Consider the following 9,012-nt stretch of genomic DNA (forward strand, 5'->3'; position numbering starts at 1 on the left):
AGCAACCTAGGCCCAGACCCTCAAAGGTAAATCACAATGGAAGTTAGGCATTTAAGTACCTTTGGGAATGTGGACTCTAATCCCTGTCAGCACAGGGATTGCTGGAGAGCTTCTCAGATGAAAGACACAATCTCCTGCAATGAGAGATTACTTTCAGGTACCTCCCTTATCACACAGCACATCTCCTGGCTTCCTCATGGAGTCTGAGAGTTCAGCCTACCTCAGACAATTTATGAGCTGGAGTTGTTAAAAGGCAGAGCCAAGCAGCAGGTCCTCAGCACCCTCTTCTCATTCCATGGTGCTTGCCTGAGAAAGTTTTCCCCTGTCCACTCATTAGCTGTTCTCTGTCAACTCCACACTGAGAGTATTTACACCCAGTAGTTAATGTTCACCTTTTGGCCTGAAGAAAGCAGGAGTCAGCCTACCCTTCATTGCCTTTTAGCTGATATTTATAATTACTAGGTCTCCTGATTCTATGCTGGTTGCCTGGCAGATATGAAAGAGCTAAGGAAAAAACTCAGTATATGGGAAGAATAGTATCAGTAAGAACTTGACTCCAGACTGGGAAGGGTTAATGTAATGTAAGTGGAGAAGAAATGGACACACCTCTCTTACTTTCCATAGCCCAACAAAATTCTATTCCTCAGCATTTCCTTGTGGCTATTTAATCACAGCACCTACCTGCTGTAACCAAACTGGAGGTTAATAGTTACAATTAGGCTCAAATCAGATTTAACAACCAGCTCTCTGAAGTGACTAATCAGGCAGAGCTGAATCTTAATCTGTGTATCATGCTGGTAGCCAAACTCATTAGTGCTAGATCAGATAGTTTAGGCCTGAGTAGATTAATTTAATGCCAACTGGCTGCCTCTGAAATTAAATGATTCTGAATTGACTAGTCTAGTGCAAAATTGATTAACTATGTATGAAATTGATTAAGGAGGTTGGCTAGACGAGTCAGGTTTGTAATGCATTAATAGGCTTCAGCATGGCTGCAGGCCTGTAAGCGTCTAGTCCTGCCTCTAATTGGCTCCAGGTAGTTAAGTGAGATGCACTAATCGGCACTAGATAGATCCCTGCACGTCTCACACTGATTAATGGGTAGAGTTAATTAATCCAGTCTGAAATTAACTAATAAACCTTCCATCAGCCAGGGAAATCTAAAGTGAACTATATGATTTTAACTAGGTCCAACATTAATCAGGTCTGGTTAGATGATTTAGTCTTGGAGTTGCAACAGAACTGCTTTATCCAGGGAATTGAAAGTTGGGGAGCAGTGTTTTAGAATCAATATATTAGTTTAGGAAGAGAGAAATATTTTTTTTCCAGAAATAACCTGCCCCAATAAATGCTGGAATAGCAGAGGGATCCAAGGGAATTATATTAATCTCAGAGCACCTACGTGTCTAAAGTAGGAGCAGAGATCATATGTCTTTTCCCTCATGCTCCCAACTGTGGTAAACGTCTGTCCCAAATCTGGACCTTAGCATACAAAATCTGGGTGCTTACTGTGAACCTCCCCAAGCTTATACCCAGCTTGGATCTTATTTCGCTGCCACCAGATAGTATTGAGGCTACTATCAGCCTGGGTTCCCCAAATTCCTTGGGGGGACCCCCTCTCTGGCCTCCCCAACTTTCCCTGGGAGGACCCCCAAGACCCAGACCCCTGGGTCTCCCTATCTCAAACGGGAAAACAAGTTCCTCCCCCTTGTCTCCTCGTTATCTGCTCCCCCGCTTCCCTCCCTGGGTGAGCCTGGGCGATGCAGTACTTAACTCCTTGAAGGCAAAACAAAGAGGGTAATCACCCTCCCCCTGAGGCGATGCCTTCAAACCTAGTAAAGCTAACATAAAGAGATTTTCCACCCCTCCTTCCTGTAGCCTCACCAGAGAAAAACCAAAAACCTCAACCAGGTTTTAAAAAGAACTTTATATAAAGAGAAAGAAAATACAGAAAAATATCATCACTGCATTAAGATGTCAATACAGGCTCTTGGCTTATAAGAAAATAGGAATAAACAGTCTGATTTAAAAGATAGCCCAGTTAAACCAGTCCAGCAAATCAACACCCATGTAAATACAAATCAAAGCACATCACAGCCGATTACTTTGGTTCCTTTGTACTCACACTTGATAGTAGAATATTTGAAAGAAGATGGAGTTAGAAGAAAAGCTTGTTTACTCACAGCCGAGGAAAACAAAAAGACCCCGAGTTTCCAGTTCCCTCCCAGACTTTAAAAAAAATCCAGGTCTCTGATTGGTCCTCTGGTCAGGTGTTTGGTTCCCCCTTTGTTCACCCTTTACAGGTAAAAGAAAATTAACCCTTACCTATCTACTTATGACACCAACCCTTTTATAACTTTTCATACAAGCAAGTAATTTTGCATTGCATTTTAAATGTGGCTATAACTGTGAAGAACAGCACTCCTGGTGGGCACTGTGGGGTAGTGCAACCTCAGTGAGTACTGATTCAGAACTTCAGCATGGTTAAGAACAGTGGAAACCCAGCTGAAGAAAGGGGAGCAGGAAGGAAGTGAGCATCCCAAAACCTAAGTGCATTATTAAAGTCTCTAAATAAGTCCCTAAATTTGTGAGACTGACCCTCATTATCAGATTTTTTACTACAAAATTAGCAATGAACTACAATGTACATCATACACAGAAAACTCCAAGTGCAGACCTGTCTGTATCCACCTGTTCTCTTTGTCTTAAACTTAGTTCCTGGCCCAAAGATCTTATAATCTGTGTTTCAACAGCAGCTTGCCCAGTTGGGCCTGGTCCATGAATAGAGTTCCTAGGTATTACCACATGGTAAATCATCATTTTCAAATTACATGCAGAGATGACCCCAGACTTAAACCTTGGATCCAAACCTCAAACTGAGAGGGGACTGGAGTTCATAGAACTAGGGCCGGTGCAACCATTTAGATGGACTAGGTGGTTGCCTAGGGCGCCTAGATTTGGAGGCGCCAAAAAGCGCCCTCAAATTTTTTTTTAAATGGTTGAGCAGCCCTGCTGCTAGGACAGAGAGGGAGTCTGAGCTGCCGGCGGGAGCCGGCAGCCCAGGGTCTCCCCTGGGTCAGGGCACCGCCGCAGCAGCCGGCAGCCCAAGGGGTCCCCTGGCCCAGGGAAACCCCGGGCTGCTGGCTGCTGTGGAGGCGCTCTGACCCTTGGTCAGGGCACCGCCGCGGCAGCTGGCAGCCCAGGGTGTCCCCTGGGTCAGGGTGCCGCCGGAGGGGGCAGCAGGCAGCTCCCGTGGAGCTGCTGCAGTGGTGCCTGCGGGCGGTCCGCTGGTCCGCGGCTCGGATGGAGCTGCCGCAGTCGTGCCTGCGGACGGTCGGCTACTCGTGCGGCTCCGGTGGACCTCCCACAGGCACCACTGCGGCAGCTCCACCGGAGCCACGGGATCCAGCGCGCGAGGCAGAAAAAATTGCCGTCCACCTAGGGCGCTCAAAACCCTAGCACTGGTCTTGCATAGAACTGCTCTTGATAACCAGCTAAATCCAAAAGCTCAGAGTCTGATCTGGATTTCAATCCTGTACTTTTAACATTCTTTGGAAGGGTGGGGGTCAGCCCACCATACAGATATAAAATGCAGATCTACAGCTGGAATTTACAGATTCATAGATTTTAAGGCCATAAAAGGCAACTATGATCACCTAGTTGGACCTCCTGCATCACACAGGCCAGAGAATTCACCCAGAAATTCCTGAATTGATCTAAACATTCTGGCCTTGAACTGGTTCAGAGGAGTTATATAAGCCTGGATCCATACTACAGTAACTCCTCACTTTAAGTCCTCCCGGTTAACGTCATTACACTGCTGATCAATTAGGGAACATGCTCATTTAAAGTTGTGCAATGCTCCAGTCTTACATTGTGTGGCTGCCTGCTTTCTCCATAGCTGGCAGCCTCCTTATGCCCCCCTCCTCGGTGCCTCCCACCCTCTGGCAGGCCCCACGGATCAGCACCTTCCCCCTCCCCACCCATCAGCAGCAATCAGCTGGCTTGCGGCATTTCGGGGTAGGAGGGAGGAGCGAGGACTCACCACGCAGGCTCCTCCTCCCCCCCTGCCTCCTGAACGCAGCAAGCCAGCTGATTGCCCCAGGCAGAAGGGACGGGGAGGAGTGAGAATGCAGGGTGGGAAGTAAAGGGGAAGGAGGTGGGGGGAGAAGAGGCAGGTCAAGCATGGGGTTTGGGGAAGGGGGGGAATGGGCAGGCTGAGGGTTGAGCCCTCCCCCCCAGCCCCTGGTGTTTGCAGAGTAAGGGAAGCTGCTGCTGCTGTGCAATGTGTTTCTCTTAGCCTACAGCACCTTCAGCCTCCTTGCCTGCCTCATCTCCAGTGCCAGTGGGCTGTGCCCATGTGGAGTAAGGCAGGGGCACCTCCCAACTGTGGTACTGTACAGTATGTACAGTATGTTTGTAAACACACAGCACGTGCACACTACTCCCCCCGCCCAGCGTAGTATTAAATTGCTTGGTTAAAAATTGTTTATGACGTATATAATGCCTTTTGTCTGGCAAAAAAAATTTCCCTGGAACCTACCCCCCCCTTTACATTAAATCTTATGGGGAAATTGGATTCGCTTAACATCATTTCACTTAAAGTCGCATTTTTCAGGATCAGAACTACAACGTTGAGTGAGGAGTTACTGTATTTGCGTTAATGGACAAAATCCTCTTGAAGCTTCTAAAAAGGTTTAAACTGCCCATTGTCAAACAAATTCTCTAATTTGATTATACAGCTCTCCCCGTTCAGTCAAGACAGAGTAAACATTTCCCCTCCACTTTGCCATCTCTTGAAACCAAAAGCATCGCGCCACAGCATGATGCTGTTCTTTGTGAATGGAGTCTCATTTCATTCAACAATCTTGAAAATCAACTGCAAGACATATTTGTCAAAGGCTGTATGGAAGATTGGTGGCCTACAGGGACTGGCAAAGGGATATGGAACCTTTAATCTCTGCTGTGGGTTTAAATCCAGCCTCGCTCAGACGTGACCAAGAGTTCTTACTCATGGAGTAACAGTGTAGGTCTCTTTGCAGTACCCAAGTCCACTTTGTCATGTACTGCTTGTACACAGTAGGTTGCAGGGCTGCTCCTAGCAGATAAGGCTTCTGTATTAGATATAGACTGACTGCAAGCTTGCTTCTCAGAGAACACCAGGTGTGTTCACTGAAATCCCTTCATGCTCTGCCAGGTGTGGCTAAGGTTAGCCTGGATAAGATATTTTACACACAGCACCACCTAGTGGGAAAACAGTATAACACATTTTAGCATTTGATTACACACATCACCACTATCAGTACAAGCTAGCACCCTTGGAGACCAAAGTATGGACAGGAAGTGAATCCCCTCTCGGACTTGCTGTAAGGGGGAGGCATGTCTGCAGATCAGCATGGCTACTGTGGCTGTTCTGTGGAATTGATCCAGAACCTTTCTAGGCCCTAAAATTCACACTGAATTTCAAGTTATATGTTTAAAAATGGGCTGACGGGGGCTGGAACGACTTCCATCAGCTGGGCATTTGGAAGAGGCATCTCCCCTGATAGTCTGAAGATCTCTACTGAACTAGGGTGACCAGACATCCAATGTGAAAAATCGGGATTGGGGTGGTGGGGTAATAGGAGCCTGTATAAGAAAAAAACCCAAAAATTGGGACTGTCCCTATAAAATCAGGACATCTGGTCACCCTACCTCTGAACAGAACAATTCCACTTTGTCCTGTTCTTGGGAGAATCTCATAAAGGCAATTTGTCCCCATTCCCTTTTCCAGAAGTGCATGGTCCTCTGTCTGAAATCACAGGGCGACCCCTACTGCCCTAAAAGCCAGATTTTTTTTCATGTGTGCCCAATGACAGCTGTTGTGGCTATTCTCAGTCCTGCCTCCTTAACTGAGGATTTGCAGACTTTGGAAAAAGCTCCCTGTGACAGCATGGCCAGGATTAAACTGGGCACAGGCAGTGAGAGGAAACATTTGCTGCTTTAATGTTCTCATATGTTGACAAATCAAGTGTCAAATCACAGTGTAATAGATTGTAGTAACATCCCTGCATTAGCTTAATGCAACAGGAATGAAGAGAGCAAAACTGGAAGGTATCTGTTTCTGAGATCAGGACAGGATCATCTGCGGCTCTTGGGATCCTCAGCTGCAGGAGCAACCGCTCTGGGAAGACGATCTCAGCCAAAGCCTCAAGAGAAAGGATGAAAGCCAGAGGCGGCACGACACCCCCAGAAGTACATGCAGGGAGACACTGGCAAAAGAAAGTCTGTGGCTAGGGTTCTGTAAGGGTATTGAGATACAGTGACTGTAGGGGACAGCATGAGTGGGTAAAGGAGAAATGTTTGCGCTAGGACAGCATTGCAAAGGAACGTGGCAAGCCAAACCCTTTCAGCAGCATGGGCCAGAACAGAAGTAGCTCTCAAAGATTCAGTCAGCCTTGTACAAGATGGGGATGACACATCAGACAGACATGACGGCATCACGAGTCTCTCCTGGAGCCCAAGAGTGGAGCAGCGTGACAGAGATGGCAATTACCTACAATGTCTCGCATAAACTTTACTGAATTAAGTTCAAAATTATTGAATTAATAGACGTATTTTAGGAGATCATTGGATTAAAAATGCAAATGTTTGTGGGAGTGTATGTAACTGGTCTAGGAGATATGACTAATGTGAACCCTGGAAATGTTACGAGCTTCAAGGAATCTTTTAAACAAAGGGCTAAGACATGAATGAACAATTAGTCAAGTAGGTTTCCCAGAAATCTCTAGGAGAAGGAGGAGGCAGTTATGCAAGAACTGAGCCTTTGAAGCTTTGCGAGGAGGTTCGGACCTTTTGTCTGGCTGATTCCCTGTTCAAGGTCATGTCAAAGACCTAATCTGGTTAAAGGAGTGACTCCCAGATTCATGAGCGTGCGTGGTCTGAGTGAAAGCTGTCATGAACTTGTGACCAAAGGAGAACCCCGCGGTGGGGTTCAAACAACTGTTTACCACCCAGAGCCCTTGTTGGAGTCAGGTGTTGATCTCTGGTAAGCTTTTCAGCATGTGTGTAGGTTCTTTTATTGTTTTTAATGTTTTTTCTGAAATGCTTTTGCCTTAAGAATAAATGTGCCTGCTTAGAAAGAGCTGTGGGGTAACTTAAATGTTGCAATTACACTGTTTACCATCTCTGAGGAGGAAAACAAAGGAAGCTGGCATAGGCAGCCAGACTTTGCTGAGGAATTCACTGAGTCAGTAGGGAGCTGGGCAGCCTGCAAACACCTCGCCCAGGAGGGAGAGAGGCACAGGTCTCCACCTGAGAAAGGCAACGGCTGGGGAGCTTGAAGCCTGAGAGTGGGTGCCCTCACTGGACCACGAGGAGGTGCAGGTACCCTGAATGGAGACAATCAGGTTTAGGCTGTTGGGACGGGAAAGCACCAAGGGACAATCCCAACCTCCATGCATGCAACAGTGGTAATAGGGAAATGCCATGTGTGACTTCACCTGGATAGCAGGGCCTCCAGGGCTGTGATTCCTCGGGGTGAATTGGACTTGAACACACCCATTACAAAGAGTGGTCACAATCTAATAGTGTTGAGAGTATAGTGCAACCCATAGGAAATGTAGCCCCCATAGTAACTAACCCGAAAAATAACAGATGGTCCCAATTGAAGTTTGTGGTAATGGACGAAAAACCCCACCAACTCCTCCTGGGGAACTGAAAGGAAGCTGGGATGGGAAGTGTACCCTACTGTGGAATCTGTGTTCTTACCATGAAGGGAAATTCCTGTGGCACTATTTCATCCAGCATGCCAGGTGCTAAATGTCCACAGAGAAGGCATATCATAGCACCAGGAGAGATCAGTACAGCCTGGGTAAGCAGCATGGTAAAGAAGCCACCAGGCAAATTACACATCTGCACAGAGATAGACTCACAGCCACTGAACTGGGCATGGAAAAGTCTCCACTATGCACTGCCCACAATCTGTGATGTGAGGAAGGGGGGTTTGGCACAGAAGCCTGGATAAAAAGGCCAGCATGACAACCACCTTTGAAACACCATTTGATCTCTATAAATGGCTGCGCTTGGCAGTGGGAATAAGTCCACCACCAAAGGTGTTCTAGAGAAGAGACTCACCAAAGCCCTGGAAGGGCTGCCTGGAATAAAAATAATTGCAGGTGATCCTCATTGTAGGTGAAGGGAGCAAAGATACTGAAGTGGAATGAGATCATGACAGAAAATGACACGCTTTTCTATAGCAGTGCAGGGACAAGATCATACAACTCAACCCAGAAAAAATGTGACTCAAACAGTATGAGGCGGCATACAATTGACATCAGCAGATCCCAACAAGATCCAGGCTGGCAGAGACATGCCAGCTCTGTGGACGTGAAAGAGTTACATTCATAGAAATGATATATTTTCTGTCCATACCTGGCTGCAATAGCAAAACCCATATATCAGCTCCTAAGACAGGAAGCTAAATGCAACTGAGCAGTTCCCCAGAGCAAGCATATGACACACTGAAACAAAGGATAACAGATGACCCTGTCCTGAAGTACTATCTGCCAGGAGAGCCACTGACACACCAGTGCGATGTCTCGGAGAAAGGACTGGGTGTGGCTCTTTTCCAGGAGCAGCCAGTCACTAATGCCAGCAGAACTATGCAGAGGTGAACAGGGATATGCCCAAATACAAAAAGAGCTTCTGGCTGTGGTATTTGGAGAGGAGCTATTCCATCAGTACACCTGTGGCCACCCAAGTGCAATCAGATCACAACCCCCTTGAGACAGTCATGGCAAAGACCCTTCTTTGTGCTCCAAAGAGATTGCAATGCATGTTGATGTGCCTCCAGCGATACCGAGGCATGACCCAATATCTAAATAAGTACTTTGCCTCGGTCTTTAATAAGACTAGTGAGGAGTTTAGGGACGATGGAGGGATGACAAACGGGAATGTGGATATGGAGGTGGATATTACCGCATCTGAGGTAGAGGCCAAACTTGAACAGCTTAATGGGACAAAATCGGAGGG

The sequence above is a fragment of the Chelonoidis abingdonii genome, chromosome 25 (genome assembly GCF_003597395.2).
Source record: "Chelonoidis abingdonii isolate Lonesome George chromosome 25, CheloAbing_2.0, whole genome shotgun sequence".
Lineage (NCBI taxonomy): Eukaryota > Metazoa > Chordata > Testudines > Testudinidae > Chelonoidis > Chelonoidis abingdonii.